Source organism: Aythya ferina (genome assembly GCF_964211825.1).
Source record: "Aythya ferina genome assembly, chromosome: 1".
Taxonomy (NCBI): Eukaryota; Metazoa; Chordata; class Aves; order Anseriformes; family Anatidae; genus Aythya; species Aythya ferina.
The window spans coordinates 136,447,660-136,458,507 of NC_140296.1; the positions used below are offsets into that span (position 1 = coordinate 136,447,660).

Below are 10,848 nucleotides of genomic sequence, written 5' to 3' on the forward strand. Positions count from 1 at the left end.
GAAAAAGAACTCTAACTATTCAACAGGTTATTCTTACTTTTTTTTTTTTTTTTTTTTTTTTTTTTTTGGGGGGGGGGGGGATGTAAAATGGAAAAAGTGACAATGGTAATCATTGCCTGTTAGTGACATTGGTCAAAAATAAAATTCTGGTTCATGTTATATTTTGTCTTCCAGCTGGCAAAACACTTTGTTCTGCATCTGATACAGAGATCCCCCAAATCTGCTTTGAAACTGAGGGATCCTTTTAGCCCTACTTTGCTAGAGCTTCTTTGCAGTTAACGGGAGAAGGTGTGCTTGAGCAGTTACTGGTGGTTCTTCAGCCCAGACACTGAGCCTGACTCAACCAGAGTCCTTCAGTGACACTGCAACAGTGACTTTTTATAAGAGTTTGGAGATGTGTGAGTGCTCGTGCTATAGTATACGCAGGTACATATACATGTACATGTATACATTTATCTGAGGAAAATTTCCTCCTGGAGTTGGCTTTCTCATTCTGCACCTCCATCTCTGTTTTCACTGGTGGTGGAGCAGAAAAAGAGGTCCTCTTCTGGCTGTGGAGTGTGTGGACTGTCCTTTGCCTTGTGCTGGAGCATGAGATGAAGGTGCGGAAGGTTGGAGGATTTTACAGACCACCTCTGGAGCCTGGATCCAGCAGACATCGGCTATCATCCAGATCATCCAGCTATCAGCTATGTGGCAGGCTCAGCAGAGGGAGCCTCAGCTTCAGTCCTGGAGCTGAGGGAGGGAGTAGAGAGTACAGCTCAGAAATAAACGGTAGCTTTCCATCTCCTTCCTCTTCTAGGAACCTCAGTTTGCTGCTCAGACTAGGAATGGCTAGGCAACATCCCACAGTTCTTGTGTGTGTGTATCTGAATATTTTACGTCACTCATGCAGCTTATGAAGGACTTGGTGCCTGCCCCGTGATGCTGTGCTCCAAAATTCGTCTCTTCTACCACATCCCTGTGGTACCTGCTGTTCTTCTGGCAAGAAGAGAAGGAGGAGGAGAGCTCTATTTAGGGTCGATCTGTGTTGTCCGAACTTGTTTGCTATTCAGTGTGGTTATAGTACTTCAAGACCATCTAAACATCCTGCTACCTGACATTAGCTTATCCACCAAAGACCTGGTGCCTGCTGACTGGGGAGAGGTGTGTTTCTATTATATGGCAGCTCTCTGTTAAATATTTACTTATTGCTGCCAATCTTGCAGGCCATTCTGTTGTATCTGCAACTCTGTTTACACACAAGGAGAATATCACAAGGAGAATATTTGTTCTGTAATGAGCATTTACTGTTCCTGGCTGTTTTACTGTTAATGTTTTGATTGAGAACTCAGGCTTTATTTTCTAAAAATATTTTTATTTTTAGAAAATATCTGCTTTCCTGATAAAATAATTTTGGTCAAGACCTAACATTTCTTAATTTTCATCTGAACAGCTTTCATTATTTGTGACAGCCATTGTGTGAAAATATGTGCTTTTCAAGTTAATAGTTGTTTTTTTTTTTTTTCCCAACAACAATTAGGATTTTATATTGGAAACTTCCTGTTTTCCACAGAGCTTCATAGTTTAGCAAAGCTGTTCATGAGGCAGGCCAAGAAGCAGAGCAGAAGGTGGAGTAGTCTGCCTGAAGCTGCTCCTTGTTTGGGAGAGTAGCTGTTAAACAAAGATGGGTTTAGAGCAAAACCAGAAAATAAGCATATATATTTTTTATATGTATTGTGAAAAACTTTTTCCTGCTCCCTCATCCCATTACTTCAAGGTCTAAAATACTTTCAGTTCTCAATAGTGTAGTTTTTTTTCATTTGTTTGTTTGTTGTTTTTTGTTTGTTTAATTTTTATTTTTCTGTGGCTTCACTGAGATGAAGCAGTTACTAAGAAGCTGTGTCAATGGAGAGCAGGAGGCTAAGCCCCACCCCAAGACATCAGACGTGGCAATCCTTTGAGCTCCCCTTCTGTTTTCCTCACATCTTGCCTCTCATTCTTCTGAAGGAGTGAGGAGTCTCTCTCCTACAAAGTCACTAAGAGAGTGAGTGACATTTGGTTTGAAATCAATACCTCTGCAAGCTACAGTTCAAGCTGGTTTGCCTCTTCTGAAAGGTAAGAGCAAAGACAACAAGCCCTATTAGAAGACTTACTGGCCTGCCTATGATTTTAAACACAGCTCAGCACATAATTGGATGCTCTTTAAAACACACCAGTTGGTAAAAGACTAGCTTTAACAGGCATTGATTAATCTCAGCAAATTAATGTGTTTTTACTATGTCCTACTCTACTGTTTACAAATACCTGTTGGAGAATAAGCAGTAGTTCTTTCTGAGGGTGCTGCCCTGTCTTCTGGAGCACATGGAGCACTGCCCAGCTTCTGTTTCCATCCCCTCTTGCAGACACATGGAGTAGTAAAGCCAAGGAACAGTGTGTGCGCCTCTGTCTCATGTGCAAATCTGGGTTAATCGAGTGGGGCAGAGCTTCCACACTTAAGCAATAATGTACCTGCAAGTGCAGCTATGCAGCTGCTTTGAGAGAGAGATCTCCTTCCAGAGGAGCAAGTTATAGGCATGAAAATCTCAGGCAACTGCTATGGTGGGAGGGGAGTAAATACTCCCAAGTGGAGGCTGGGAGAAATGAGTTGTTCAGCCAGGAGAAGGTTTCAGGGAGACCTTATAACCTAATAGCCCTGGGGCCCCCCTCCAGTACCTAGAAGGCCTACAGAAAAGTAAAAGGGAGACTTTGACAAGGAGTGTAATGGTTGGACAAGATGCAGGGTTGGTTTAGGTTAGACATTAGGAAGAAGTTCTTTGTTCAGAGGGTGGTGAGGCACTGGCACAGGCTGCCCAGAGAAGCTGTGGATGCCCCATCCCTAGAGGTGTTCAAGGCCAGGCTGGATGGGTCTTTGGCCAGCCTGGTCTGCTGGGAGGTGTCCCTGCCCATGGCGGAGGGGGGAAGGGGTTGGAACTGGATGAGCTTTAAGGTCCCTTCCAACCCAAGCTGTTCTATGATTCTGAGGTTCTGTGATTCTAAGAAAATGGAGATGGAAGTAAAAAGGGGCCTTGAAGCCTCTGCCTGGTTCTCCCTAGAGTAATCCAATTATTTTCTCTTCAGGTGCATCAAATCTTCTCATTTGAGTGTGACAGCAATTCGAGCTTGAACAATGGGTTAAAATCTGCATGGATAGTTCTATCAGGGCTGGCAGGTGGCTCATCCACAAGGCTGAGATGACTTCATGGTCTTCCCTCCTGCATATGGAGAACATCAAACACTTTTCCCACATAATATGTAATGTTGGCACACTGAGTCAGGCGGTATGAGAAACAGAACAAATACAGAGGGGTTGTTTAGATAAAGAGAGATGAACAATGTTTTTCCAAAGTAACTCCTAGATGCTGTGCTCCTTCAGCAGGAGAGCTGGCAGAGGAATGCCCATCTCCGACAGCCCTTCATGCACCTGCATTTTTCCCTCCGTTGTACCAACCCACCTGACTTGCAGCACAGGGAGGCCTTTCAATTTCATCCAGCAGAGTACAAAAAGTAAATTAAAGTTCTGAATGACTGACTGGGACATATGTGCACCTTGACTTGACTCCTGATGACTAACATATCCTCGTCTGCTTGCACTCATGGAGCACATGCCCCCAGAGCACTGTTCGTGTGCTGGTTGGCAGCATAGAGGCATCTGTTTAGGAGCATAACACAGATGCATCATAGTTTATTTCTTGTAGCAAACAACCATAGACCTGTGTAGCATTTAATTAAAGATTACCAAAAATCCCTCAGACAAACAAGGTCCCTAACAGACAATGCCTAAATCTGACGGTACTCAGCATCTCTGAGCGGACAGTGCTTTAAGCAGAGCTGGTGCAGAAGCTGTACTGCCCTTCTGCTTTGGTGTGAAGCGTAGGGTGGGTGAGTTTGTGTCCAGAGCTAGGGTAGTATGGTCATACATCTCCCAGACTGACCCATACAACAGTCATGTAGATGTTTTGCTGTTGAAAACCCAGGAAGTGAAGGAGTTCAGAGAATTTTCTGGTTTGCTGCAAAGGTGTGGAGATGTAAACAACTTTTCTAGGAGAAAGACAGGAACGTTTCAAGGTGAATAGTAGGGTATACCACCAACCTGAATTAGTTTCTTTAGCCATTCTGACTATCAAAGGTGAAGAGGATGGGCTTGAACCAGGGTAATAAATATCCCCAGCTGCCTGAAGGTTGGGCAGCACCACTGGGCACCCCCAGGGCTGGCAGGGCTGTTTCAGCTCTGTACCTAGGGAGGTACAGAGTTCAAAGAGTACAAAGAGTACAAAGAGCAGAGTACAAAGTCTGCTGCTTTTGCCTGAATTGTGTTCATGGTGTGCATGACAGCTGCCTGTGGCCTGAATACAGTGTAGGAGTATTTCAAGTCACGAGCAAGGGAATGGGGAACAGTTGGGAAGTGGATGCCACCTCTGAGAAATGGCAGTGGGAAGCTGTGAGCTGCTGTGGGTGTTTGGCCAAGTGCCTGGAAGCTGTGGTAAGTGTTGCTGTTGGTGAGCCATTTATCATACACTGTGAAACCAGCCCCTGATCAACAGCAATGATTACTTTTTACAGCTTCCAAACAACATTAGTTGTGAGCTGTTGTTGCCACAACATGAAAAACAAATATTTATAGGATGAGGAGTTTTCAGGGATTTTGTACTTTTCTTTTGAAGTTAACAGGTGTTCCTGGTCACTGTGCAAAACCGTAGTGAAAAAATCTGCATACCACTGAAATGAAGCAACTCCAAACCAATCCCTGTGAAGAAAAACCCATCCTTTGCTTTTGTTTTTGTAGAAATGAATGAGCAAAAGAGTTTGAATTATGGGTTTTCATAATGATCTTTCACTACCATCCCAGTTTTGGACTGCATCTGATACAGACTCACAGAGACAGGGGACTATTACTAGAGCTGTGTGAATAATCTACAACAAGTAATTGAACAGATGTCTTTAGCATTTTTCTGTTTGCTAATTATTTGTGAGCCTGCCTAGATATTCTTGAATGTGTTTGTTGTTTGAAATAATTCTGCCCATAATTTCTGAGAATAATAATTTATTTGTAGCTGACGTATGAGCATTATATAATCAAAATGTTAGTTGTTTGGACTGGACAAATAATGACAGATTTCTGTTCCATGTTTACACAAGTGTGGCTCTGAGATTTGCACCAAGACTACTCACAGTTACCAGTGGTAAATCCACTTTCTGCAAGCACAGAGATTAACAAGAACCTTTCTGGGAAATGTATGTTCATTTGCAATATTCATGGAAAACAGAAAAAGAGGGGAAATGCTGTTAAATATTGTTTCTTTGTAAAGCATTAAAAGATATTTCCAATGACCTTGGTTATGTCATACATGATTTAAGTTTTTATGGTTTGCAGTCTGGAACCACTTAATCAGACCTGTTTCCTTAGAAGATTTATCCTCAAGCTAGACACAGTCCCTCAGCCCTACAGCTCTCAAATGGTATCTGGGTGCCATAGTCCAGAACCGAACCATCTCCAGATTCTGGAAGTTGTTTACCAAAATATTCATGTTTCCCACTGCTGAAGGACATTCAAACTATGACTCAGAAAACTGAATTTGGGAACAAGAGAGACTTTTCTAGGGAAGAGTTCAAAGGTGAAAACAAGAGCTTATGGCACTGTTTGGTTTCTGAGCAGGGCTATCCCTAGCATGAAGGATCACTCCAGCAGATCCTGCTGTCTCATTTCTTCCTCTAGCCACAGACTTGGACAACCCTGCACCACCATGTGAGTTACTGCTGGAGCTGAACTGCCCAAGGGTTTCACATGGCTCAGGAATCACACAGAAACAGAGAATGTCTGAGGGTGGAGAGGATCTCTGGAGCTCATATGCTTAAGAAGTGCCACCCAGAGCCACTTGCCTAGGACCACGTCCAGATGGTTTTTGAAGATCTCCACGGAGGGATACTCCACAATTGCTCTGGACTACTGGAACAGGCTGGTCACCCCTGGTTTCATCACTTAATTAAGCATAGCTGATGGACTTTGTCTCTTCATACAAGAAGAAAAGTTTGAAGAAGCCAGTCAAGGTCTTTCACAGGAGTCCTTGGCAGCTCAGCTCAGCAAAAAACACCACAGCCCCCTGCTGTTTGTAGAAGTGCCTTATATCCTTGCCAAATTCTCAAGACAGATTAAGGTTTTGCAGAAGGAACCCAGTGTACCAGGGAAGCTTGCTGTGTACTCACAGGGCCAAGGCAATGACAAAGCAAATGTCTCACCAACATGCCATGTCTGCCACCAGGGCTTGTGGAGACGCACCCAGACCAACCAGGCAGCCAAACACCAAACAGGTTTTGTAACCTCTTTGCCCTCCAAAAATTTAATACATATTTAGTGCCTAGAGTGCTGCCTTGTTAAAGGTACTTGGCCGGTAGCATCTGAGCTAGGTGGTTGACTGCAGGCAAGCTCTGCTAGCAACTCTGTGAGGAGTTTCTGTGGCATCAGTGTAGGATTTACAAAAAGCCCAGCCAGGACTACAGGAGTTTAAACAGAGGGAATGGACTAGGAGCATCTCTTGTGCTTGTTTTTACCTACAGCACCTTGGTTACCTCTCATAGTTGGGTGGTTTTGTGATGAGGACACCTTGAAGAATGAGTCACATAGGCATGTTAAAAAAGAAACACTTGACACTGGGAACAGGCTAAGTGCCTTCACCCCAATTTGACTTTTGTATTCAGTAGGGAAGAAGCAATAGCTTGCAAACAAAACAGTGAAATAATGCATTTTGAATCTGAAAAAAAAAAAAAAATCATAGTCAATTTCCTTAATACAGTTTTGTTGTTTACAGATCATGTCTGGAAAGAAATGTACTACATAAAACCAGTGGTTTGTTGGTGGTGGTGTTTTTTTTTTTTTTTTTTTCTGCAAAAATTTCCCAGCTTCTGAACGCTCTGTTTCCAAACAGGTCTTCTCTGTGCTATTGTATGTGAGCAGGCATTTTCAAAATAGTAGGTCTCTCTTGGCATGCCAAAGAGCAGTGTTGGCTGAAAGATTTCTGATCCACATCATGAAAACACAAGGCAGATCTGTCCTCAGAACCAGGGCTGTCCTCCCTCTTGGATGCCTGATAGCACCAGTGGAATGGATTTTGGCAAAGCGATACTTTCTTATGTCTTATAACTTTCTCAAACACTGCAATGTTAAATCAGTTTCACTAAAAATTGTCATTGCTGTTACATTAGCTATGGGCTGTTTAAGAGCTTGATGGAAAGTAGGGTATCCATAAATGACAGTTAAATTTAAAGCAGTGTGGATGGAAGTGCTGACATGGATTCAGGAGATGAAATAGTATTTGACCTTATTTGACCACTTTACATTGTTTCCTTTCCCAAACGTTGCCTTTATCACTTAAACCATGAACATGTTGGGTTTCCTACAACAGATGAAGAGAAAAAATTAAGCATATTGTAAAGGGGGAGGGAGGAAAATAATCCTGTTCTTTCTTTCTCCACCCTGCATTTTGCTGGGTCCTTTTCCTTCCCTTTTTCCAGAATCACCTGATGCCCCATTTTGCACAGACAAGTCCCACCAGCCAAATGTGGAAGATGAGCTGTAGAGCTGAAGGAGGACCAGAAGTCCTGCTGTTCTCCCTACTGAATCTTTCCCCAGTTTTCTGCCCTCTCTGATTTTCCTTTTTGTCTGCTCTTTTTATTTAGATTCTATGACTTTCATTCTCTTCCCTTTCAGGCAACAGAAGTTAAAAAGAGAGACAGTTGAGCAGAGGAGGCAGGGGGGAGTCATCTGAGGGAGAGAATATCTGTCCATGTAGCTTGTGACCAGTACAGATTGAAATGAGAGACGCACTTGAAAGCAAGGCTTTTTTTTTTTTTATGGGAAATGGAAACAAAAATAACTTTTTCTCACATTACTGACATTTTTTGGAGCATATTGTCATCTGTAGAACAAATGAAAGCCAGAATTTTTGCACTTTGGCTATTAAAATGTTTTGACCAAAATTTGCCAATCCCTAGAAGTTTATGTTTTTTCAATTCTCTAATTAAGCAAAAAAAAAAAAAAAAAAAAAAAATTAAAAAGAACCTTTTCCACACAGCTCCCTCCTCCCCCTGCCTTTTTTTTTTTCAAAGCTTTCTACTTGCTCTAACTCAATACAATTTTTTTTTGTTTGTTTCAGAAGCCACATTGCAAATGTTGAAAAGAGTCCAGAACCATCTGATTTAATGCTTCACTTACAGCCATTTGTATCCTTTTTATTTCCACTTATCTTTTTTGAGCTGCATTTGGTAGGAAGTGTTTTATATGCTAAAGTACACCATGCTCTCCACAGTTCTGTTGCAGTACTGTGCTGCATGTGTAGCTGACCAGAGTACATCATGAGGCCACCTCATTTCACAGTGCTCTAACAGCTGATGATGGAGACTTGCATATGCAGCTACCATGTGATCTGGACTGTCTGAGAAGAAAAAAAATCTTCAATAGTAATTGTTCCTAACCAGTTACCATCTGTCATTTTGGCCTCTATATGATGTGTGCATAGAGGATAAAGGAGGGTTAGGAATGATTTATTCCTGAAAAAGAAATGTCATGGAAGGGTGGTAGTGACATCATGGACCACAAGAATGGTGCTAAAGTTGTGGGCAGATTCCCTAGATTTCCCTCCATTCCATTCCATTCCATTCCATTCCATTCCATTCCATTCCATTCCATTCCATTCCGCAAAGGTAATGAATTTCATGTCATTCACTTACAACCCTCTTGTTGTTTCTTGGTTTTGTTTGTTTGTTTGTTTGTTTTAAGGAATAACAGGGCTTGGAGCCATGTTTAAAAGAATTAAAAATAAAGAGAAGGCTATAAAGGATGGGAGGACGTCTCTCATGAAGTCATTGAAAACAGCTGCAGAAGTCCCTTGGACACAGCTTTTCTGTGAGGGAGGAGGGAAATTAGGGATCTTTATTTAAAAATGGCATTGACTTGCACCTTAGACACTATCAGTACACATCCCATCTGTCTTTGTTTGCCTTGTGTAATTGCATTGCAGGTTGTGCTGGGCAGGCTCCCTTTGGCTATGTGCTGACAGCACCTAGCCTGATTTGGGTTCCCGGTCTCTACATCAGGATAAATATCTGAATAAACAGAAGTGAGATGCATTCCTCAAGAAATGCAAAGTATTCTGGGGAGTGTGGGTGGCAGCTTTGTTAGTGGTACCCTCAGAGATCTGGGAAGAGACACCTCAACTGCAGAACCAGGACCCAGTAAGCATGGAGATGAAACAAGGATGGAGCAGAGGATTCACTACTGACGGATTATTCATAGCTGGTGATATTTAATGTCTGTTCTTCTGATCTAGACTGAACTGCCTCCAGCACAGTCCTCTTTACCCCAATAGGTTAGGAAGAGAGTTTGAATGGAGCTGGATAGAGGTTACAGATCATTACCCAGTTCTTAAGACATTAAGTCACCTCCATTTCTAGTGAGGACAATTAAACCAGTGTTGTTTTTATTAAGAAATGCCACACAAAGGATGAGCTGGCTAGTTGGCTTTAGTGCCCTACAGCAAGAAGTTATAAGACCTCGTTTGTGATGATGCCATGATTAGGTCACCAGGAAGGTTAAATTCCACTTCTCAGGCATGACGGAGACTTGGCCCAAGATGTGTGCAGGGTCTGGCAGTACCAATAAAAGAGAGATAATGACAGAGCTGGCAGAGTGAATATCTGCCTGCTTCCTTTTCTTTAATTAAGGGCAGTTGGTCACAGCGGGGCTGCTCAGGCCAGGCTAAGAGTTGGCTGCAGAATAAGGTTTGACTCTAATCCCTGCTAAGAATGAATGTGTTTCTTTCACAGTGGGTACATAAGACCCAAGCAGATTTTGTATGTATTCGGAAGATGTTCTACATCCTTGTAACCTTAGGGTTTTGTTGCATGATCTGGAAATGAAATAAAGAGGGTCTGGGTGGCTCCATGCTCCAGTGACTATGAAGCAGTGTTTCAACCTTGTCTGATTGCAGGGTACTACCACTGATTCTTGCAGCATAATAAACTTTCTTACTGTAAATCTAAACATCACGAACTCTTTTCTTAAGTGGTCATTAATTCATAAGAGACACGGTCCTAGAGCAGAGTTCGAACAAATAGGAGGGTCAAGATCAAAATGTTCAATAGTCTTCATGGCTCCATCTTCATGTTTCTTCTTCACAGCCTGTCCCAGCTCAGGCATTCATCAAGTGGACAGCTAGGAAGTGCCCAGCATGGGAAGAATCTGGTTTAGTTGTTCATGTTGCAATCTTCCCTCTGGATATATTTACACCTAGACAACAAGATTTGTTATCCTTCTGATCAAGACAAGTATTCACATTAGTGTCTGACAAATGATAATGAAGGAGTTCATTCAGGAGAAAAACATCTTCATCCAGAATAAAAAGCAAATCTTTATTTAGATAAGCATAATTGACGGTTAGTGTTTGTTTTGACTGAACAGACAAACAGAAGGAGGAGTAAATTTTGACTTGCCTTTTCCTTCACAAGGGCAGCTGTAAGGGTTAAATGAATATAGTTGGATAAAATGACAAACGGGAAGGCCAAATAGGTGACAGTGAGATTAGACACATTTACACAGCAAAGGGAAAGACATGATTTCGATATGTGCCAACCTAAGCAACAAGAGCAGAGAAGGGACAGACATTGGGCTTTGGTGTATGATTGTGAAGGGAGTAATTAGCAGTATGGGGGTCCTTCAGAGTATTGTGTCCAAACTTAATGTTACATGGCTCACCTTCACAGACCATAAACTGGCTAGGTTAGGCTACCTAGACAGGCTTTTGTATGTCTGCAGTCACATCTCCTTTATCATCAGTC

At 42.3% G+C, this 10,848-nt stretch overlaps 1 long non-coding RNA gene across 1 annotated transcript; it reads left to right on the plus strand.

Moving 5' to 3' along the window:
* Nucleotides 1-1,874: 1,874 nt before the first annotated feature.
* Nucleotides 1,875-9,973, plus strand: LOC311430443. The gene is made up of 2 exons (XR_014688791.1): nucleotides 1,875-2,097; nucleotides 8,169-9,973. It is a non-coding gene; the product is annotated as an uncharacterized lncRNA (long non-coding RNA).
* Nucleotides 9,974-10,848: the final 875 nt, after the last annotated feature.